Genomic DNA, 24,983 nt, shown 5'->3' on the forward strand with positions numbered 1-24,983 from the left:
CCAAACCCATTTAAAGCCCTAAAGACCTAAACTACATTCTAAGACCCTAACCAAGCACTCCCTAAGGTCCCTTCTACCCCCTTAAAACTAAAAGAACCCCTCTCATTCACTTATCTCTCCCCCTCCCCCATAAACCATGGAGGAGAAGAGACAAGAGAAAAGAGGAGGAAGAGGAAGGAAGAAGAAGGAGAAGTAGAAAAGGAATAGGAGGGGAAGGGAAGAAGATGGAAGCCATGCCAAAGTGGCTGGTAGCTCCACACCTCCTCCCCAGCTGGCCGGATTCAAGGGAGAAGAGAAAAAGGAGGAGAAGAGATGGAGAGAGTGGCCGAAAGAAGGAAGCCTACTAAGGTAAGCTCCCCAAACCTAGCTCTCCCTCATTTCTCTTTGATTTTGTTGGATTCTTTAGCTAGGGCTAAACTAGGGTTCTATTTGGTACTCAAGGTGAAGCTCGGCCCTAGTTGGGAGCTCTAATGGATGTTGACCTAGGCCTCTAAGTGCTGTAATTGCAGCCATGGCCAATGAATCCTTGGTTTGAACCTTAATCCCAACCCTTGGACCAATGTGAGACCCAAACCATGTGGGATCTTGGATCCATGAGGTGAACCTAGGACCTAGTGACCTTAGGAGGGCTTAGACACCCTCTACATGACCCTGAGGTGCTAAGGAGCTCCAAGCTTCAAGCTGGAGGAAAAGCCCTCTGCAATCTTGGAAGAGACTGCCGACGGACGAACGACCAGATCCATCTATTGTGGTACCGCCCGTCAGTCCATCCAGTACAACCCCTGTGTGTTGGCCTGAGCGGACGAAGGCACAGATTCACTCTGTTTACCTCCGCCCGAAGCTTGTTGCTCTCAGGTTTGTCTTAGGAATTGAACGGATGCAGGGGCGGACCCAAGAAGCACATCTACCCGTGGATCCGCTCCCTTTTATGACTATCTTAGGTGTCGAACGGATCCACCGGACTCAAGTAAAAAGTTCCGCTTGTGGGTCCGCTCGCTCTGGTTTTACCTTTTGGCCTGAACGGAGTCAGGGGTGGATTCACCTCTGTTGAGACCACCCGTGAGTCTGCTCGTTTTGTCTTGGTTAAAATCTGATTTTAACCCTATGGGCCTAGTGTGGGACCCTTCTATACATGATTTAATGATTGTTTTTGTATTCCTAGGCTACCCAACTCAATGGAGAGCGGGAAGCCCAGGTGAGATTCATGTCAACCACACACAACGACGCCTGTGTTAGGTGAGTGGGTTCTGGGTGATTCGTTGGGTTTGATTATTATATAATTGTTAATCTTAAGCATGCTAGTATATATTTATAAGCATTGTGCGCATTGCATTATTATCCAAATGTGATTTGTTATGAATGTGATAGCATGCTCACCATTGTGTTGGGCTACGGTGCAGGGTGTGCCGGTACCCGAACCCCAATTTATTTAAATTATGAAAACTACTGTATGCCATCTTGAACTGTATGTGTCGTGCCGTGCTGGTACCCGGGTACTAGATGGAATGGAATGTTGATGCACCCAGAATACCTCTCGGGACGATAGGACCCTGCATATAGTATATCTGCTGCTAGGATGCTTGTTCCCTTATGCTACGATCCTTGCCAACAGGGGTTTATGTGTTGGATAGTCTGAGCACCTGTGGTCTGTGGAGGTGGGAAAGGCCAGGGTAGGGGTAGTGATGGCTATTATGGTTTGCCACTGGGTGGTCATGATGACTTCTACCAGCACAGGTCCCTTCGTGATAATTGAGGACTCACTGGGGCGATAGGATAAGTGACCCTCAGTGTTTTTGAGTTATCACAGTAGCATATACTTGACCGATAAAATTGTGTGTTAGGTGAAAAATGAATCTAACATTAGCATGCATCATTCTATTTGATATTGATTGTGTGATGTGTGCGCATTCCCCTTTGCTCCCTCACTAGCTAGTGTAGCTAACCCCGTTGCGCAACTCTTTTTAGTTGATTATGTAGGAGGTACTACTTGGATGAGCACCGTTGGATGCGAATCAAGTGGGACCAACGGCTGTGACTTGGATGTAGATGTACACCCAAGATTGGTGCCCTTAGGGCAGTTATTTGTTATTTTATTATTTTCTGTCTTTATTCCACATTCATGTATAAACTGTATGTTTATTTATAGGGAGAGTAATGAATGGTTACTTATGTCAGAATTGTAATATGTGTTATCGTTAGAGAACCGATGCTCTATAATTTCACATGATTTAATTTAATTTCACTTCCGCTAACTCTGTATCTGGAACAATTTATTCCTTTTGTACGTTTTTTTCTGTTATCAAGTGGACTGTGGCTCGGGACACTGTATCTACGATCATGGTAGGTGTTGGGATGATGTGTAATTGTCCCAGTCATACCCCTATGTGGCAATATTTATTACATTGGGATAAGGGCATGACAGAGTTATATCAGAGCGTGATGCTCTGCACCGACCACAGTCCAGTGCAACCTCTTAATTTACTCTCCACAAATAGGTTCTAAAATAAAAATCTTAATAATATAAATTGTTGTATGCAGACTTAGGGAGAAGAGTGATTGGAGTGAAAACCAGAACTTAGATAATAATAGGCAACATGGAACTTAGGATTTGGAACATAGGCTGTCGAGTGATAATTATAGAATCGCTTGGTTGAGCCCTGCGTGGATATTAGTTGGATAAGTATATGTTATAATCCTCATACTATAATGAATTAAGCATAATCAACCCACAATAATCCACAATGATCTGAACAAGAGGAATTAAGTAATACACACACATATATATATAGATATATATATAAATATGCACAATTAATTACAAATTCCCAATTGTTCTGAATTCCTGCTTGGGCATGATCTCACCCCTTTCAACCCAAAACCACAAGATTTCACCTGTGCCAACTCAAACCATCTGATTTGTTCCATCCAGAATTAAGATTTCATTCATCCACCATAATTTAGAAAGTTCTTAAAAGTTCAAATAGTTCAGCCAACCATCTGATCAGAAAGAAAAGGAGAAAAAGGAAAACTAAAGGAAAAGAGCAAAATATAAAGAGTTTCACAAGATCCATCAAGGATTGGATCAACAAGAGTTGAAATGATATAACTCCAAAGAACTGTTGGAGGAGAACCGAGCTAGGCATGTTCACCACCCCTACCACCGCGACCCAGGAAGGCATTGAGATCCTTTACCTCTTGCTCGATGCCCTCTAAACGTTGAGCCTGGTCTGAGAATTGCTTCTTGACATCGTCAAAGCTGTCCGCCATTCTCAAGGTCAATCACCGAATGGCCATTATGATATCGCTACCTCCCCCGGGTGCACTAGAAGTACCTGCTGCAGAAGGCCCTGAGCCCATGAACTCCAGATCATCACTATCATCCTCATCCTCCTCCCTGGCCCTCCTGCCCTCCTTGTACTGCACCTGCTCTCCTGCACTATCATAATCATAATATAAGTTCATTTTCTACAGTGCATTAAAGCCAATGGGTCCCTTAGTGCATGTTACCTTGGGTTCATGGTCAAGATCAACCCCAAGGAATAAGAAAATCCTAGTAATCAGGCGACCATAGGGTAATGTGTTGTTGCGAGCAGGATTCATTACCGCGCGGGCCATGTGTTGCATAACCACATGAGGCAAACAGATGGGCTGGCCAGTGTATAGAGAATGAGCCAGAACTGCAGACATCAAAGGAGGTGCGGTACTGTGAGCCTTAGAAGGAGCCAGATTGGTCCTGGCTATAAAGATCAAGACACGCTGCGAAGGAGGGAATTTGGAAAGATCTTCATTCTCTTCGAATCTGTCATTGGAGAGAATTTTAAACAATTGTCACCTCTCATCTGGAGGAAGACACTGATCCGGATGACTGCCTGGAGGATAGTATACATGTTCACCCTCTGAAGGAACACTAAGAAGAATCCTAGCTCTGTGGCAGTGAAACCAATGACCACTCCCTTTACATAGGAGGTCAGCTTGTACTCATCATCTTCCTCTTTGGTCAGGACCAGATTTGCATAGAACTCCCTGACCAAAGTAGGATAGTAGAAGTCCGGCTGGATGAGCATGTTGGTCCACTGTAGTCTCTCGAATTTAGCTCCCACCTTGTAGGCTAGAAGCTCCTCTACAGTGACGTCTCTCTCCACGAGAATTTTCCTGTTGAAGAGATGCTCTCGATAAATTCCCTCGGTCTTCTCAGAGGTGAAGCGGTGCACATTGTAAGCTATAGGGGCAGAAGCTACAATGGATAAGTCACTCCTTCTCTTTGGGGCCATGATCGAATTTCCTACACACAAGGCACCAACCCAAGAAGGACAGTAAATGTAAGCTAAATTGGAATGATGGCCTACAATTGGCAAATAAATTATAGGAAAAAGGTATGCTTAAATGGAGTGGAGTGAATTGAAAAGAAGGCTATGCATGATGAGGAAAAGCAAATATACATATGCATATGTAAATGACAAGAATAGGGATATGGAATATGGATTCTATTTGAGATATATGAGAAGAAAAAGGAACAAGGTAAATTTATACATGAAGTCTACATGAGATCCCTAGTGTTGAAATAGAAGGGCAACACAAATGGTGTATGTGCTCTTGAATATTATATACTTCAACCAATATCGAGCAAGTAAGATATTGAATGAGAAACCCCAACAAGAGACAAGGATTACTTAATAGAGGAAAAGAGGATAAGCATTGAGAATCATGCAATCAATCACAAAGATAGCAATGCATTGAGGATACATCAAGTGAATAAGGTATTTGAAAAAAAAATTAAAAAAAATAAAAGATGGATTTCAAGAGTTCTATCAATAATCTCACGAGTAAGAGGAGATATTTGAAGAGGAAACAATGGGATAAATTCCTATGAGATTCTAGGGCATACAAGGATTAATCACAATCTTGAAGGATTGTTTCAAGCATTGAAGGATTGAGGTTTTACCCCAATGTGAACCTAGAATTGTCCAAGTAGATCCAGCTACACTTGACAACCATTATCATACAATCTTCAAAATGCTTGCAAAGGCTTTAAAATTTTTATAAAGATTGCACTGCACAACAAGGAATCCAACCTTATAGTGCCATTGATCGATTAGGGCTTGATTTACACCCAAAACCCTAACCAAAAATCAATTTTGGGCATGATCTTGGCATACATGGACATGAAAGTGCAAACAAAATCAAATTCCATCACAACCTAGGCTATCCATCTCAAAACCATGAAGAGAAAGGAAGAGAATATAAGAGACACAAGCAAAAATCCTACAATGGAAAAAGGGATATGTAGAGACAAGCAAATCCTATAATGAGAGAAGAAGGAATTGGAAAAGAGAAAAGAAAAGAGAAAATCTTACCTTGAGAGTGAGAGAAGGAACCTTGAGGCTTGAGATCACAAGAAATCTACCCAAAGGAGTGCTAGGAAGCCCAACCAAAAACCCTTGTAGAGCCCTCTCCCCTTGCAGTTTCGTTTCCCCTCTTTGGAGCCAAAATGAGGTTTTAAAACTCACAACTCTATTTTGTTAAAATCCCACGAACGGACGAACGAACGGAACCACTTATTGTGACTCTGCCCGTTGATCCGTCCCACATAGAACTTGAAATTTTAGATAATTAGCCTGAGCGGATCAATGAGCGGATCCACAGTTATGAGTCCGCCTGTAGATCCGATCGATTCATCTTCTCTCAGCCTTTTGACCTTCTGAGAATGGATAAATGAACGGATTCACGTTTCGCATCCGCCCATTAGTCCGCTCTCCTTGTTTTAGCGGAGGAGCCACGAACGGATCCAGGGTCCTGACACCACTCGTGAGTCCGCCCGAGTTATTTTAGGATTTTGAGCTCAGATGGAGACCTTTTATCCCACCCATGTATGATGGAATTATGCCTATACCCTAGATTGGACACCCTGTTGTGAGACCCAAATTGTGGGAACCACCTAAATCTAGTTAGGGCCCTAAAGTTAAAGGGATTAGGACTTATACCTAACTGGGCCAGCCACTCCAAGACGACAGGCATCAGTGTACACTATGACTCCCCTCCTATGTGAGAGAAGGTGAGTACCTTGTGGATGCAAATCCGTAGACCCCGTTAGTGAGTGAACCTAAACTTACGCAGTATAGAAACCCTTATAGGGGTACATAGGATCCAACTCGTAGTCAGGCCTGCAGGAAGGAATCACTAGGCTGGCTTAAGTAGGTTAACTGAACAAGCCAGGAGATCACGTGAACCAGGGAATCATCCATGACACCTTAAGCTAGTGACGACTCTATTTGTACTTTATGTAAGTACCGTTGTCCTCCGTCTCTGACGAGGTTTTCGCAACCTTCTTGGTGACCGTTTGTATTGGTATGGATAATATTGTCAATGTATAATATTGATAAATGGGGATTGGGATCATGTATTAAAATATGCTAACATAATGTGAAGTCGCCACCTAGCATTAGGGCCTAGGACCCATTAAGTGTAGCCCTATCCGTTGTGAACGGAATCGGGCTACGTGACTCCATATGGTCTGACCAGAGGTTTGAGTAAGGGGTCAGGTTATGAGTGTGGGAAGGTGTTAGGCACCCACCTCGCCCGGCCGAAGCTGGTCTCTCTATATTAGATGCTACATAAGGACGAATGTTCTCTCTCTTTTATTACGGGAATGGAAAATATTATGAACTACATTTAGACATTGTAAATTAAATTAGAATATAATAAACTACATTACATATATGAAAAACATATACTAAAATGATGAAATACGAAGGGACTACATTGAAACGATGATAAAGCAGTAATTATACCTGTACGATTATATTCCATTGGCTCAGGGGAGATGGACGAATGGGCTGATGCCAAGAGCAACGACTCTTTCAAGTGATTTGGTGGGGGGAAAACAAACAGAATAATGTCTGTAATAAAGGGGTTTTGACTGTTAGTCGTACACTGACTGGATAACAAAGCCTAGGAGTGGAAATGCTCTATGCTTGGAGGGATAATCAAAGGATCTATCCGCACCAAAGAGGGCTTCACTCACTCACACTCTCATAAGAGAAAGGGAAGAAAGGAGGGTGAAAATGGAGAAAAAGAGGGGCAGAAATCTCTTGGGGAGGGTCTCTTTACCAGAAAATCCTTGGGAAATTAGGGAGGGGGACCCTCCTATTTATAGGGAGGGGCCCCTTCTCTCTCCTGGCCAGATAAATCCTCCACGGCTCTGTGGAGGTGTCCATGGCATCGTGGGGAACTTTTCCATGGTGCCGTGGGTGACATCAGCAAGCTGATGTCACACCCCCTCATGGCATCGTGGAAATCAGGTACACGTCTCCACGGTGCCGTGGGAAGGAGTCCCACGGCGCTGTGGGAGCGCAGTGCCTTTTTCCCTTTATTTTTGGGCCTGAAATGGGCTCTAATGGGTTCTTAGGTTTCAAGGTTCCAGTGAGAAGCGTCGCTCTTCGTCCATGTCCGGTTGTCATCATTACCAATCAGGGAGTGATAAAAATCAGTGTCTACAGTTTGCCCCTCTTTGGCCGAGGCCTGTGCCAACAGCCGAACGGTAAAGATAAAAGACCAACTAATTTTGTCACCAAGAGCATGTACTGCTGACGCTTTTCTCAAAGGCGACAGAGTTGTAAAAATAGACGATTAATCACGACAAAATCTTTCGATAAACCTCAAAAGAAAAACTCGAAAAAACCAAATCTCTATTGTGTGAGCATCGCTCAATCAAATTTTGAGGGTGATAAGGCACCGCTCGACCGGAGATCAAATTTTAAAGGTGATGAGGCACTACTTGCTCAAAGATCAGTCTCGGAGGTCTTTACTAGGGGTCAAGTTTTGAGGGTGATAAGGCACCACTCGACCGAGGATTAGGTTTGAGGGTGATAAGGCACCACTCGACCGAGGATTAGGTTTGAGGATGATAAGGCACCACTCGATCGAGGATTAGGTTTGAGGGTGATAAGGCACCACTAGACCGAGGATTAACTTTTTAGGGTGATAAGGCACCACTCGACCAAGGATTAGGCTTTGAGGGTGATAAGGCACCACTCGACCGAGGATTAGGTTTTGAGGGTCATAAGGCACCACTCGACTGAAGATTAAGTTTTCACTGGGGATAAAGTTGTAAGGTTTCAAAGCGTTTCACTGAGGACTAAAATTCTGAAGGTGATAAGGCACCACTCGACTGCGCATCATGTTTTGAGGGTGATAAAGCACTACTCGACAGGAGACGAGGTTTTGTTAATTCCACTGGGGATGTATAGCTTTAAGGGTGATAAGGCATCACTCGACCGGAGCTCATGTTTATGACAACTCCACTGGGGATCACATATAAACACATTCCCCTGGGGATATGGGTGAACGATGGTCTCGTGGTGAAAATCATGTCAGATGCACCTTCATAGGGATTTATTAGATACAGAACTGTTGACTTGTATGCGAGTGCAGGGGAATTCGTAAAGTAATCCTACTAAGGATGCGAAACTGCAAATAGGTGCAGAAATGATCCAAACGGATAGGTGTGTACAAATGATAGAAGAGTTGAATACATAGCCATTATGTAAATGGAAAAGTAATCCAAAGATGCTTGTTTGATACCAAATGGCCAATAAGTGCTGGTGAATCCGGATATTTTTTTTTTATTATATATATATATTTATTATTATTATATATTTTTTTTTCTTTCTTTTTTTTTTTTTTTTAGCTCATTTAATTATTGTCCTGACTAACAATTTCTCTTATTATTATATTATTTTTTTTGTAGGGCAAGTTCCTCCCTTCGCCCAAGAAGTATTGTGGGCTAGAGAGTATCTCAGAGTGGTACTCTATACTCTGCTCAGCAGTCCGGTCCCAAGTGGTGCGGGCCGGTTTAGGATACATCGCCGCGTCTTCTACCCGAGAGCTGGACAATTCGACAGCGAGGGTGTTGATAGAGAGATGGTGGCCGAGCACCCACACATTTCACCTTGCCTATGGTGAGATGACTATCACCCCTCTCAACTTCTACATGATCACCGGGCTTCCCTTTGGAGGGGTGCCCGTGACCCTGCCCCTAGATGAGCGGGTGGTGGCTTCGGTGGAGCCACAGGAGAGCCTGGACTTCTACAGGTGGATGCTGGGGATTGAGGTTGTCAGTCGAGAGATCCCCACGGCATACTTGAGGAGCGCCTGGAGTGAGAGGGTTGTGACTGATGAGTCACCCTCTGCTCTCCAAGACCAGCAAGCTAGATGCTTCCTCCTCTATCTTCTGGCGGAGGTCGTATTTAGCGACATGACCGGGACGGTGACAGCTAATGTTGGATACGTTCGGTTCTTTCAGGACTTGGATCTAGCCACGGACTATGATTGGGGTGGTTCGGCGTATGCCCACTTCCTCTACATGATGGACTTCTTGGTAGTGGGGTCACCGAACCTCATTGGATGCTGCTATGTCCTCTGGGTAAGCCTTCCTTCCTTTGTTAACCCTCTCTTTTATTATTATTTTTTTTTCTTCATTTGACTGATTCATTTATTGCAAACATGGAGCTATGAGGTTCTCCGATTTTGGGTCCCCACTTTCAGAGCTGGGGATGATCCCAGAATCACTTTTCCCAGGGCTACACGGTGGCGTAAGTCCCACTTGCTCAGGAGCGGTCACCATAAGGACGTCGAGTCCAAACGCGCCCTCCTGAACGAGCTGCGGCTCGAGATGGTATGACTTTTATCTTTATGCTTTTTATCATTATTTTCTTCTTATTATTATTTTCCTAACCCTTTTTGCCTGACAGACTGCTCCCCGCGCCTATTTGGGGGAGATTATTCTAGAGCCGGACCTGTTCAACAGGGCCTCGGCACTCTCTGGCTACCGGATGCTCTTTGAGGGCCCGTGGGGGTTCTCCTTCTACATGGGAGAATGAGTATCCCTATAGTGGTCCGAGACGTGACTGATCCAGTGCCCTCCTCATGCTAGAGTTCACGAGCCAGCCTTGATGGATAGAGAGAAGATCGAGCATTGGAGGGCAGGCGAGCCTAGGATAGAGCTGGTGTTAGTCGATACGGACTACACCACCTTCCTTCATCAGGAGACAGTCTGCATCCCCCGTACCCGAGAGGGACCTTAGGTAAGATCTTCCCCCTCTTTCATTCTTTCTTCATTTACCTTATTAGATTGTTAAGCTAATTCTTGTTTTGCTCTTGCTTCTTCTCTTGACAGTTCCCAGACCGTCCTGTGGTTTCGGGGGTCTATGGTGGCGGGAGTTCATCCTGCGCCTCTCAAGCAGTGGAGGCGGAGTCGGGAGTCGGACCTTCTAGAGAGGTCCCGGCCATGCAGATTGCTGGTCCAGATGACCACATCCCGAGATATCATTCGTGGTTTATCCGCCACCATGAGCCTGGGATGGTCGAGGTCATCCTGCCACCTCCTTGTGCCACGGATGCCGATCTAGGCCTCCCTCTCCCTTATGATAGGGTAAGCATATCTGACTTTTCTAATATTTATTCATTAATTTACCAGCCCTTAACATCTTGAATGAATATTGCGTTTAGGTGGACGCGAGCCGATACACCGATACGAGGCGTATGATGGCGAGTATGGATGAGATGATCATCTCTCACGTGGATGCGACCCACCGGCTGGTAATGCTTTCCTTCTTTTCTCCCTTTCTTGTTCATCTTTCCTCATGAAACTCATCTCTCGATGTTTGACTCTTCGTTCCTTTTTTCTAGAGGACCGATCTTGACTATTATCAGAGGGAGAATGAGAGGATGCGGCTCACAATTAAGAGACTACAGGGTGATCTGGGCCGAGTCGAGGTTGAGAGAGACGGCCTGAGGATGTCTCAGAGCGGGGAAGGGGGAGGCTTGGATGTCGATGATTACTCCCCCGAGTCGTGACTCTTTTTTATTCTTTCTTTTTTTTTTTGTTTTGGGAAATATTGTCACAATTATGTACATTTACTCTCTTTTTTTGTTTACTTTTTGTTGTTTGTATTTGTTTATTCTTTGTACAGATACTGCTATGATTTTTATGTACACTTTCTTCTTTTAAACAAGTTGTTTACACATTATTGCATGAATTCATTGGATACTTCTTTCTTTGAAATGCACACATGACCCAATCCCTTTCCTTAGAAGCACAAATTCCATTGACCAATGATTCCATTACATGAGAAGGGAGAGAAAACAAACAAAGATAGGAACATTGGATTGATATCACTTATTTACAACATTTTTCCACATTTCTGATAACAGAATCACCACTTCTTGTGTCAACATCTCTGGGGTTCTGAAATTCTTCAACTTAGATTGTTCCTGCCTTGGAGATACTAAGGAAGGGATATAAAAACTGGTGTGAGTTAGACCCATGAATCTCACATAATTGCACCAAGGTGTTTCTGGTTCTTCTACTTCAGCCTTCATCCAAGGGCAATTCCATTGGATTTCTGGAGCATCTCTTTCCTCTAGATATTTCCTCCAATCTTTGACCTTGTGGAACTTTGGTTTTTCCCTTTTTATTTGGTAATGCAAGGGTCGGAGGTGAGGACACGGAATTGGTGCTATCAACTTCAGTTTTTCCATCAACCACATTTGGAACACTGCCGGAGATCCATGAAAGAAGTCTGTTCCGTATTTCTGAGACTGACTCATGGTATCAAACCCTTTGAATGTTTCTGCTAAAACAGTGGGAACGATGTCGCATCCTTCTTCAATTTGCTTAACTACTTCCGTAATCATTGGAGACATGCCTTTTCCTGGAGATGCTAACAGGTACTTCCCAATCATACAGAATAAGTATGCCCACTTTCGGCATCTGGTCTGACTTTCTTCTATAAGCTGCTTGTTGTTGAAGATCTTCACAACTTTCAATGCATCCACCTTGTCATAATTAAGAACTTGCTTCACCTCCTTTCTATTCATGGCGAAGAAATCTTCCAGATCTCTGAAAAGTTGTTCTTTCTTCATGGTTGGGAGGAACAATCTTCCTCGAGGGGGTGCCATCACGCAAGCTTGGAATTCTTCAATGGTTGGAGCCAACCAGACTTTTTCGAAATGGAATGCATGTAATTGGGGGTTCTAGCATTTTGACGCTTCTCTCAATAAGTCATGAAGGAGCTTGAAACAATCAATTCTTCCCAGGATTGTCATATGGAGATCCTCTAGAAGTGTAGGCGCATCTACATTCATCCAGAGAGTCCACTGGCGCAATTGTTCATCCAGGCCTTCTTTCTTTGGTCCCCTCATACTACCTACATCAAGGATCGGGTTAGCACAGAACGAATAAATCCTTTGTTAATAACTAGCTCTAAATGACTCTACACTTAAGCTAGGTCAGTGAATAGAAGGCCAAATGGCGAGATTTACCCATACATGCAGGGGATGCTGGCTGGCAGAGTTTATGGAAGGAAACCAACACAATGCCCTCTCTCTCTTTTTTTTTCTTTCTATTTTTTTTTTTTTGGAGACCACACTCGAATATATCGAGTTGCCTACGTATCCCTTGGGAGGAATCAGATTGAACGTAGTTCAAGTTACTTCACATATCTCAAACGAAATACTTCTTTAACTGGTCCATGTTGACTAATCCCCGAAGATCTTCTCCATCAAAATCAGAGAGTTGGACTGCCTGGCCTGGCAATATGGTCTTGACTTTGTAGGGTCCACTCCAATTGGGTCGGAATTTTCCTCTTGGGTCGTGAATCGGAGCCCGTTGTTCTCTAAGGATCAAATCTCCTTCTTCAATGCTTCGGGTGCGGACACCCTTATTGAATGCCCTAGCCATTCTTTGCTGATATTTCTTGAGATTGTCCATGGCCTTCATCCTTTTCTCGTCCAGGAGATTGAGCTCTTCGTATCTAGCCCTTACCCATTCTCCTTCTGGCAATTGACTATCGAGTAAGACTCGAAGAGAAGGGACTTGAATTTCTATTGGCAATACAACTTCCGTCCCATATACCAGAGAATACGGGGTAGCTCCGGTAGAGGTTCGGATAGATGTCCGATATGCCCATAAGGCTAGTGGAAGTTTCTCTGCCCAATCATTGTGGGTATCTGCCATCTTTTGTAATATGACCTTTGTATTTTTGTTGGCTGCTTCTACCGCTCCATTAGTCAGTGGACGGTAAGTGGTAGACTTATGCCTCTTGATGCCAAATCTGTTGCAGAGTTCCTCCACCTTTCCCCTAAAATACAAGCCTTGATCGGAAATCAATTGTTGAGGGACACCGTATCTGTAGATGATGTTCTCTTTTATAAATTTTGCCACCTTGGTAGAAGTCAAGGGTGCATAAGATTGAGCCTCCACCCATTTTGTGAAGTAGTCGATGGTGACTAATACGAATTGACGGCCATTTGAAGCTCTTGGAGTTATCTTACCAACTTCATCAATTCCCCAAGTAGAAAATGACCAAGGGGCATTTAATGAGTGCAACTCTGTTGGAGGAATATGAATGATATTGGCAAATATCTGGCATTTATGGCATTGCCTTACAAAGGCAGCACATTCAGCTTCCATAGTGGCCCAATAATATCCCATCTTAAGAATTTTCTTGGCCAACATCCTTGCATTCATGTGTGGTCCACATATTCCTTGATGGATTTCTTCCATAATGGTTTGAGCCTGATCCTCATTTACACATATTAGTTGGATACCATCATAAGACCTCTTGTACAACAAGTTTCCTTGGAGGATGAATTGAGTAGTATGTTTCCGCAAGTGCCTCTTCTCTTTTTCTGAATAATATTCAGGGTACCTCCTTTCTTTGATGTAATCAATCACTAGAGCATACCAAGGCCTTCCATCCTCAGTGAGTGCATTGACTGGCTCTCCATATGCTGGGTTAGTCCTTCTTTCTATCAGAAAAGGTCGGATCCTATTTTGAGTATCACATTCCACCATGGACGCCAAAGTGGCTAAAGCGTCAGTGAACCGATTGCTATCCCTGGGTAGATACTCAAAAGAGACTTCCTTGAAGCATTGAGTCAGTCGCTCCAAATACACCTGGTACGGCTTTAACTTCTCGTCTTTAGTCTTCCACTTTCCTTGTGTTTGACAGATCACAATGGAGGAATCTCTGTAAACTTTAATTTTCTCCACCCCTACAGACAAAGCCATTTCTAACCCAATAGCACAAGCTTCATACTCTGCTATGTTATTGGTGCAATTGAATTCTAACCGGAAGGCCATCGGCAAATAAAAATCCTCTGGGGTTATGAGTAATATCCCTGTGCCAAATCCTTTTTGATTGGCGGCTCCATCAAAGTACAATTGCCACCCTTCATTTGGTTCCGCTTCTATGGAGTGCAAATCTTCATCTGGGAAAAGGTCCTCTGTTGCTCGGGAATCATCTTCTGAGGGAAATGCTGCCAGATGGTCGGAGATTGCTCACCCTTTCACAGATTTTTGATCGACATAAGTTATGTCAAATTCTGATAATAGCAATAACCACCTAGCCATCCTCCCTGTCAATGCTGGTTTCTCGAAGAGGTACTTAATTGGATCCATTTGCGAGATCAACTTGATGGGCTGTGATACCATGTAATGCCTTAGACGCTTAGTTACCCAAACTAGGGACGCGCATGTTTTCTCTACAGGAGTATACCGAGTTTCATACTCCAACAATTTCCTGCTCACATAGTAAATTGCGTGCTCTTCTCCATCCGCCTTGCCAACTTGGGCCATCATTGATCCGACCGCTGTTTCTCCTACTAACAAATATAGGAGCAAAGGTTCACCGAACACTGGAGGGACAAGTATAGGAGGAGAAAGTAGATACTCTTTGATTTTCATAAAGGCATCTTGGCATTTCTCATTCCACTCTTTCGGCTCTTTCTTCCTTAGGAGTTTGAAGATAGGTTCACAAGTGGATGTCAATCGAGATATGAACCTGCTGATGTACTGGATGCGGCCTAAGAACCCTCGTACCTCCTTTTCTGTCTGGGGTGGTGGCATTTCTATGATGGCCTTTATCTTATCAGGGTCTACTTCTATTCCTCTTTCGCTGACAAGAAACCCCAACAGTTTTCCTGCTTTAGTCCCAAACACACATTTCTGAGGGTTCAGCCTTAGCTTGTATTCTTTGATTCTTTCAAAAAACTTTCTGAGGGCTGCAAAATGGCCTTGTCGGTCAATAGATTTGACTATCATATCATCGACATATACCTCTACTTCTTTGTGTATCATGTTGTGTAGGATAGCAGTGGCCGCTCTTTGATATGTTGCCCCAGCATTTTCAACCCAAAAGGCATCACGTTGTAACAAAATGTGGTACCAACACAGTATCAGTCACCGCTTAAGAGGATAGAAGTGAAGATTCAGCCACCGAAAGAATTGACACCGAAGATTGTGAATCTACTGGATAGACTATGGTGGGAACATGTAATTGCAAGGTGACATTGTTGGTCTATGTGTCAATTCCCCGCCCTTTTTGGTTTTCCTTACCCCTCTATCGTTTTCATGCATGTAATGATTAAGGATTAGATAAAAATATCTGGAATTTTGCATTGCAAAGGAAAAAGTAAGTGTCTCAAATAGATTAACATATTGTTCCCATTGCATAAACATAATAAAATAAATAAAAAAAGAGGCATCGTCCAATCATTCCACCAACATTCCCATATTTAAAACGTGAAATCCAAAGAAAATGTATGTAATAAGAAAGGAAGGAGACGAGACTAGTTCTCATCACTGGAGGGTAAAGTCTCGGCATCCGGCACCTCCTCATCCTCATTAACATATCCCTCATCATCACCACTCTCATCATCATGTGGCACAAATGGGGCAAGGGTGATTCCCGCAAAGGCCAACTGTCTCCTGAGATATCTGTTCTCCTCAACTTGATTACGACTGCAGTTCTCATGATAATCCTGAGAATCCCTCATATCGCCAAGTTGGCTACTCTAGATTGGTTTCATTTTGAGAAGGTAAGGTCCCAAGAAAAAAAGAGAGAACAGAGAAGAAGAGGAAGAAAGCACTCACCGGTTGTTGGACATAACATGTCCACTCGAAAAGCACTGCATCCATGCTTGCTTGCATCCGGTGCATATCAGCATATCGCTCGGCGTTAATCTGTTATGACAAAAGAATAGAGTCAGCACAAAGGGTGAGGAATTCAACAAAAGAAAAAAAAAATAAGAAGTAACGTACCCCATCAAAGGGAAGAGGAAGTCCCAGGTCATGGTCAGAAACTTTGCAAGTAGGAAGAACAGTTTGAAGACTGGTGTCAAAGAAAGAAAAGGTGGTCCATCCTCCGTACCCTGGGTTGAGGTCACTCATCCCGACAATGCACAGACCAATGCTAGCACTCTGAGAAGGGCGGGAATCCATGTTGTAGCTATATGAAGGAGGCATCCCATATGCACCAGGAATCAAGGGACGACCTAGATACTACAAAAAGAAGAAAGTAAGATTGTCGAAGCAAAGAAAAAGAAAAAAAGAAGAACAGAATGTAAAGGCAAAATTTAGAAGAATACCACAAGGCCCTCCCGAATCAGGCGAACATAGACCGTATCTCGGAAGAGAAATTCTTGATAGTTCTAGTCAGCCAAAGTCAATCCCAGGGAAGAGATTCTGACCCTCAACTCTCCAATATCAGGAGATAAAAGAATAGAATGCGTATTGGAAGGAGGAGGATGAGGTACCAGCTGGGCAGAATACCACTGAAGAGTAACCTTCTCTCCCAGATAAAGCTTAGCCCCAACCAGTCCTTCAAAAACTATCCGCCTTTGGGTGAGCGCAAGAGTAAAGTTGTACTCCTCCTGATCGCTCTCATAAGGAAATGGCAGAAACAAGAAAAATGGAAAAGATAGGGGTCTGAAATGTACCCAAAGGACGTAGGCGCAGCCAGTGAGACTGGGTGACCCCAACGGTAACCTATCCATCATTCCCAAGAAGTGGGCATTAGTAGATCCGCCCCAATCAAAGGTCTTGGCATCCTCAAAGTCTGTGAAGAAATGAGAGAAGGAAGTATCTACGCGACCTCGTCAATCACAGAAAAGGACATTGGAGATCAAGTACAGGAGGAAGCTCCTAGCAGCCTGGTCTAGCAGCTCATCAGAAGAATAATCATCTATCTCCTGGTCATTCCATTTCTTCTTCAAGGAGGTTACAAGCATGACGCGCTCAGTCACCTCAAAGCTGAGAAGATTACTAATCTCCCTCAGAGTCCTCATCCGATCGGATGGAGTCAATACAATGGGCCTTCTAGTAAAGGGAAGACCAAAATCATAAAGAAATCTAGAGGGGTGATGGTTACCTCCCCTGCAGGCACATGGAAAGTGTGGGTCGATGGCTACCAACAATCAGCTAAGGCTCGAACGACCGAAGTGTCGAGCTTCGGGGTGACTACTTGGGCCGCACGACCAAGCCCAGTGCAATCTACCCTCTCCCTCATAGCGAGATGAAGCTGTTAATACCATGACTGAACGTCGTTCATACAATAGTATTTCTTACAACAAGGGGCATAGAGATCCTACCAAATGAATAGTTGAAATGAAAAATGGAACCAAGCATATGCTATGAAAGAGAAAGAAGGCAAGAGTCATTACATCTGTGAGACCTTGACCCCAGATGATGCAGGATTTGTGACAGGCTATGTCCATCATCGTGGAAACAATGTACCACTCTGCTCGCATGTCTCCAATTGATCCTAAGGAAGGACTCCCAGATTGAGCATTCTTTGCAGACATGATGAAGATAGAACACAAAAAACACAAGAAGGACAAAGAAGAAAATGCAAAAAGAAAAAAAAAAGAGAGGAGAGAGGGCAGAGCTCCAAGGAGGGAAGCCAAAGAGAAAGAGGATAGAAAAGTGAGGAGTTAGGAGCCGCCCCTATTATAGCCAAAGAGAAAGGGCGTGTCTGGCGGCGCGGCGTGGCAACATCGCGGCTTGGCCGCGACCCCGTGCGGTGGTGCCATGACCCCACGCAATGGCACTGCGTGACATGCGGCCCTACGAGGCAGCGACGCATGTGGTCGGTGGCCCCGCACAACGGCACTGCACAAATCTACGTAAGAAAGAAAAAAAACAAAAAAAACAAAAAATATTGGGCCTCATCACCATACCCTAAATTATTCTTTTCAAAAAATTTTGGAGTAGGAAACTTCATGTCTTTCAAAAATTCGGTCAAGATGTCGTCTCATCGTTACACTTTCAAAAATTCGGTCATGATGCCATCTCATCATTACACTTTCAAAAATTCGATCGCAATGTCATCTCATCATTACGCTTTCAAAAATTCGGTCGCAATGCCATTTCATCGTTACACTTTAAAAAATTCGATCGCGATGCCATATCATCATTACATTTTTCAAAAAAAAAAAACCGATCACGATGTCGTCTCATCGTACACAATCATCACTTAGTTGCAATGCCATCTCATCGTCGTAATACTATCACATCATCAAACGTACAGGCGAGCAATGCCCAAAGATCAGGTTCCCGCTAAGTAATGATCGAACGCTAGGAGGAAATCTGGCCTAGCACTGCCTAAAGATAAGGTTCCCGCCAAGCAATGTTCGAATTCTAGGAGGAAATCTAGCCGAGCAATGCCTAAAGAACAAGTTCCTCCCAAGTAATGTTCGAACGCCATAAGGAAATCCGGCAGAGCAATATTCAAAGATCAGAATCCCAGCAAGCAATGTTCAAACGCCAGGAAGAGTTCTAGCCAAGCAATGCTGCCCCGTCAGGTAAAGCCATCTGAACCTCAAAGGATTTACCGAGTGGGTTACTAAAACGTGGTTTTATCATCAAAAATCCATCACCTATAAGCAAAATGACGGTAATTTTTCGCTCACTGAATGGTTTTGCCAAAACACGGTTTTATCATTCAACACCGCCACCTATGAGCAAAGTGGCGGTGATGCATGCTCCTAGTGACAAAACCAAGCAATCTTTTATCTTCGCCCTTTGGTTGTTGCCAAAAGCTTCGGCTAAAAAGGGGTAAACTGTAGATGCTGAATTTGTCGCCCCCCAGTGACGACGACGATCGAACATAGTTGACTGACAATGTCCCCGAAAATCAACACCGTATCGCCTAGAAAAAACCCCTACTCGCCTTGTAAGGCATACATCATACGCTCGACCCCCCCAAGACAGCCCCGAACAGCCTGTGCAATCCTATAAGGTAGTGCCATGGCCACGGCCCCCTAAGGCAGTGCCACGTACTATACGGCCTTGCCGCACGGTGCCATGGCCTATGTGGCCCTGCTGTGTAGCACTGCACGCGCGCTAGGCCCTACCACATGGCTTTACATTGCAGCACCGCACGCGCGGGCACCCAAATTCAGATTTTTTAGTTCTTTACTCTACTGTGGCCCCGCCATACAGACACGCACATTTTCCGTGGCACCACCGAACCCAAAATTTGCCAATAAAAAGGGGGACAGCCCCCACATTTGAAAAATCAAAGTTTATGGGAGAGGGGGCACCCCCAGAGCTCCAATTTTCCAGTTTTTTCTTGTTTCTTTGTTTCGGGGCTCTTCCCCAATCCGATTTCAAGCCTACAAGCCTTGTCCACCTGTTTGATTTTTGGGCTATCTAAGTCTGGCTTCCTTGACCCCTTTTTACCCAAATTTGAGAAACCTCCTATGGCATCGCCACTCTGTTCGGCCTTTGAGCCCCTAGTTTCTAAATCCTTGGAGCACCGTTATTCTGCCCAAGATCTTAAGATTCGACACTCGCAAGCCATTACTCTGTCTGACGAAGGGACAAAGCCAACCTTTTGCCTCCACCTGAGCTGGGGGATGTTGTCCGTCTTGCATAATTACATTTATTTAAAGCATACAGGTATACATTTCTTCCATTAACTTTTAATTCTTATACAATTTAATTCCTATACAATGTAGTCCTTTCAAGTATCCTCGTGTAGCGTACAGTAGTTAGTGTAACATAATTTAATTTAATTAAATAATTGGTGCATCATTATTAAGTCATACATGTGGAAATAGGACATTTATAAAAGGGAGAATATTCGAAAACAATCATCTAGTAGAAAGACTAGTTTATCCGGGCAAGGTGGATGCCTAACATCTTCCCCATCTCGTAACCTGACCACTTACCCTGAATCTCTGACCAGACCAACCAAAGTCTCGTAGCCCTTCTAGGGCTACTCCAATGGGTCCTAGGCCCTAACCCTAGGTGGCGACTCCATTTCATTTTATTGTATGACCCCCATCCCCTGAAAATCATGACCCCTTGAGAAGATGCTTTCCTTCTCTCCCTCAAACAGAGGACCATAAAAACCCCCAACTCTCTACGTATCGACCACCCAGCGGTGGGAAAAAACCAAGATCCTCATACATACACTGAGCGGCCGATATATAGTCAGTCCTTTCGATAGACATCAACCATTGACTCACCACAAATGCATACAACATGAATAAAATAGCAAGTATCTCATAGGTATGAAAAAAGTAACTAGAAATTCTCGTCGTAAATCAAAATGCGGCAGTGAATAATCTAGGAATCTGTGTGGATCAATGTTCAACACTAGATGTGTCCGTATTTACATTTTTGCCCAATCCCTATTGAACGAATGTACAATACGGCAACCATAGAACATATTGTCCAACTCAGTCCAAAGTTGTGAACAACAAACAGTATAAAGTGGGCAGTTGCACTGAATAACAATTATGACAAGCACATAATATAAGTAAATCAATTAATTAATTTACTCAAATTAAATCGGGTTTGATGGACACACATCAGTATGTAACATATCCAACAAATGGAGCTCTAAATTTGACTCTATGAATTTGAAGAAGAGGATCACATTCTCATATTCCTTTCCCACCAAATGTTGTACACTATTGCACTAAAGGACAATGCTTGATGCAAGAAAATTATAGTTTTTGTTTACGAAAATTTACTCCATCATGAAGTTGCCAACATTATTTTGAAAAGCCAACATGTACCAAAAGCCCCTACACAATTCTTAAAACAAAATAGAAAAGAGATAAACAAAAGGGTAAACCATACATAGCCAGCCTGAACCAATGCTCCCATGCACACCACAGAGAACATAAATGCACCCATTAATATTTATCTCCATAGAGAAAACTGCATACGATATCCATACTGGGCTCAGCCACTCACCACCACCATTCTTGCTCAACGTTGGAAACCACACTTAAGGAATACCTCAGTGGCATCTAAGAGGTGAATATTCCATCCCTTCTCAACCCTCAAGCGATTAATCTTCTCAAATTGCCGACAAGCTAAGTCATATGTATTAGATTTCATCCTATCTATTCCTTCTTCAAACAATTTCTTTAGTTTCTCTTTGTCTTCACAACCAGCGGCTTCTGATCTGAAGTATGTATCAAGTTTTGGGACTCCAATAAATCGTCAACTGTCCTTGGAGTAGTCCCCATCCATTGTGAAAAAGTCATGGACTTCATCGACTAAACCAGATTGGACCATCTGATCTACACGCTCGTACATATAATTCTTCAGGACAGGGAGGGAGACATGAACCCAAAGAAAACAACACTCATACTTGTTTCAGAATCTTAGGGTTTCATTGTCTACCAATGCCTCTATGTATCTGTTGCACCCACCGGCTATGATTGGGAGATTTCCCTGATCCAAGATGGAGGCCATAGTGTGCAAAGTTTTTTCATAAAAGTCGGCTATGCTGAAATCCGCTCCAGGATCTATGATTCCTATTAGGTGTTGTGAACACCACCCATCTCCTCATCGGTGACTTTATTTGTTACATTATCCAAACCCTTATGGACTTGAATCTTATTGAAGTTGATCACCTATCCTTGGAATTTATTCGCAAGATATATGACTAGTTTTGATTTTCCTGTCGCTGTCGAACCCAATAGAAAAAGAACTTTTTCTATCCCTTGTTGATGGAGTTTATTTTTGGTATCCATTTTCATTTTGCTGGCCTGAAATTCATAATCAATTAATAATAGATGAGTATCCATGCAAAATGATAGAAATTTAAGAAGAAAAAAATTCTATTTCATTAACAATATATGCCCTACTATTTGTCATTACATGGTATGATGACTTGGTGATTTTGATAATTGCATAGATATGTCTAAGTTATTGGATTAGTCACATGTCAAATTTGAAAGCCTAAATCAATCAAATAAAACTTATCGTATATTCACATCCAAAAAATTTGTACTTTATCCAATATGCCACGAATGCTAGAGTTTTAGTAGATGGCTTTCAGAATGGTTGGAGGCCTGAATACATACTCAAATAGGTCATAAATTTTGTTAGAATAAGTTTTCCTTAAGCCACGGTATAGAAGGAATGATAGTCGTCGTTGCATTTGGGTGGATATAGGGGAATAATGAAGGGGCTGATCTCCAACATATTAAAGGGGTGTAATGATGATCACTTAGCAAAATTGGGGGAAGGTTAATTCATTTTCATTCATACCCTTTTTCTGAGACAAGATATGCACACAATCATAAGTCCTAAGATTGTGCAGACATTGAGAGAACCCCAGCCAAGTTTCCTTTCTCGGCTTCTTCATTTAGCAAATTGGATTGAGATTCTCATATACTTGTAAAGTCAATATTTTATGTAATCGTCTGAAATATCTTACCTAGTTTAAACTGGCTAGGATTGTAATCTTTGTAACCTATATTTATACTCTCTTTGAGAGAAATCAAATCAAGGAATAATATTCATCTTAACATGGTATTAGAGCCTATTAGCTCCACTGAGTTTTTTTTTTTTTTTTCGTCTTTTCTATCGTCTTCTCCTTCATTATGAGGGACGAACTCAATGCAATCTCCTCTAATACAACCGTGGTCTCCTCAACACCAAACGTGGCTACCTCTGATTCTCTACTTGCCACGGGCTCTACTTCATCTCCATCTTTCAATCAAGCACACCACTACATCTCTAGCAAGCTTAATTCTAAAAATTTTCTTTTCTGGTAGACTCAAATTGAGCCCTTTCTCGAGGGGCAGAACTTGTATGGACATCTTGATGGCACTACACCATGCCCAACTGAGGCTGTTGCTGCTACTACTTGACGCCGTCAAGACTCTTTGATTCAAAGCTTTCTTATTGCCTCCCTCTTTGAGGAGGTTTTTCCTCTTATTCATGGCAAGCAGACTAGTCGTGAGATATGGGAGACGCTTTGTATGGCTTTTTCTTCTCCCTCTGAAAGCCATATTATGTCTCTCACTATGGCCTTATAAGAAATTGAACAGAAGCCTGATGAACCTATGTCTCATTATTTGCAGTGAGCAAAATCAATCGCTGCTGAACTTAATGCTGCCGGCCATCCTGTACGGCTGAGTGCTTTTAATCTCCACATCTATCGTGGTCTCAAGACTAAATTTTGTGATATGGTATCCTCTTTGTTGACACGGATGGACCCTATTTCCTATGATGATTTGCATGCGATGCTGCTCAGCCATGAGTTTTTTCATGGCACATCTATGAAGAAGTTGACACATACTGATGCTCCATCTGGTACTCCTACCACAACCAATACTGTTCAATGCTCCTCCTCCCTTGATGCTCCAGGCTCCCCCTCTCCCAATCGGGGTGGCTGTGGAGGTAGGGGTGGGAGGGGCCGTGGAGGCCATAGTGGTCGTGGCTTCCCCAATAAGTTTCCTGGCCGATTCTGGTGTTTGATTTGCAGGCATGCCAACCACTCTACAGACCGCTGCTACTTCAGATCCCAATCAAGTCACAGGTCCACTCTTCTCTTCGGTCCAAGTAAAGGGGGTCTTTATGAGCTTTCTCCCCATTCTTCTCTGTCTGCTCACCATGTTGTTCGCACTTCTCTTGATATGTGGCATCGTCGTCTGGGACACCCGCATGAGCGTTTACTCCGTACTATGCTTAAAAATAATAATTTACCTTTTATTTCATCTCGTCTTAGTTCTCTTTGTAAGGCTTGCTAGATGGGTAAGGCAAGCCGATTGTCTTTGGTTGAAACCCATAGTAAGAGTTTATTTCCTTTAGAACATGTTCACAGTGATGTTTGGGGTCCTTCCCCAACTGCTTCAATTGATGGATATCATTTTTATGTTATTTTTATGGATGACAATACAAATTTCCTTTGGTTTTATCCGCTTGTGCGTAAATCTGATGTGTTTGATGTGTTTAAGCATTTTCAAGCTCTTGTGGAACGATTAATTGAGCGTAAAATTAAATCTATTCAAACCGATTGGGGGTGAATTTCGAACATTACCTACTTATTTTTCCAACCTTGGTATTTCTCATTAGATTTTTGCCCCCCACATTACTGAGAGGGTGCCATTGAGCGTCGTCATCGCCATATTGTTGAGATAGGCTTATCCCTGCTTACTCATGGGTCAGTTGCCCAGGTTTATTGGCATTTTTCCTTTGAAACGGTAGTTTTTTAATAAACTGAATGCCCTCAATGGTCTCTCTTGGTGTCTCTCCACTTCAATTGGTTTTTCATCGCCACCCAGATTATACTTTTCTTAAAGTTTTTGGCTGTCTTTGTTTTCCCTATTTACGCTCTTATAATAAGCATAAAATGGACTATTGCTCATCATTGTGTGTATTCTTAGGTTATAGTCCATCTCACATGGGCTATCGCTACCTCAATCTCTCTACTAATCATATCATAATTGCTCGTCATGTCCGGTTTGATGAGGGTTCTTTCCCTTTCTCGGTCTCTATTTTGGGACCTCCCCCTCCATCTCCTCCATGTCTCTCTGAGCCTTGGGCATAAGCCCCTATTCGGTTACCACCTTCCTCTGTCCCACAGCCCATGCTCTTACCAACATTGTATTTGTACTCACCATTACAACCTTCCTCAATGACACCTGTCAGCCCTATGCCTACTCCAAACCCAACACCCGCATCCTTACCTAGTCCTACTGTTCCTATGCCAGGCCCTTCCACTGACTCTCCACCACTTAAGAAATGACCCATAAATGAACTTTATTCTCCAGCCACAGTCCCCCCACCTACAGCCCCACCATCGACCCAGCCTCCTACTCGCCATCCCATGCAACTTCAGTCCGGACCTCAGGCTCCACATGCCCTTAATGCTACTATTTCTACTGAA

At 43.3% G+C, this 24,983-nt stretch overlaps 1 long non-coding RNA gene across 1 annotated transcript; it reads right to left on the reverse strand.

Annotated features, from left to right (window-relative positions):
* Nucleotides 1-49: 49 nt before the first annotated feature.
* Nucleotides 50-21,191, reverse strand: LOC122649694. Its single transcript, XR_006331320.1, has 3 exons — nt 21,056-21,191; nt 11,936-11,942; nt 50-61 (listed from the first exon to the last, which is right to left on the reverse strand). It is a non-coding gene; the product is annotated as an uncharacterized LOC122649694 (long non-coding RNA).
* Between the last annotated feature and the right edge of the window lie 3,792 nt (nt 21,192-24,983).

Source organism: Telopea speciosissima, chromosome 2, assembly GCF_018873765.1.
Source record: "Telopea speciosissima isolate NSW1024214 ecotype Mountain lineage chromosome 2, Tspe_v1, whole genome shotgun sequence".
Lineage (NCBI taxonomy): Eukaryota > Viridiplantae > Streptophyta > Magnoliopsida > Proteales > Proteaceae > Telopea > Telopea speciosissima.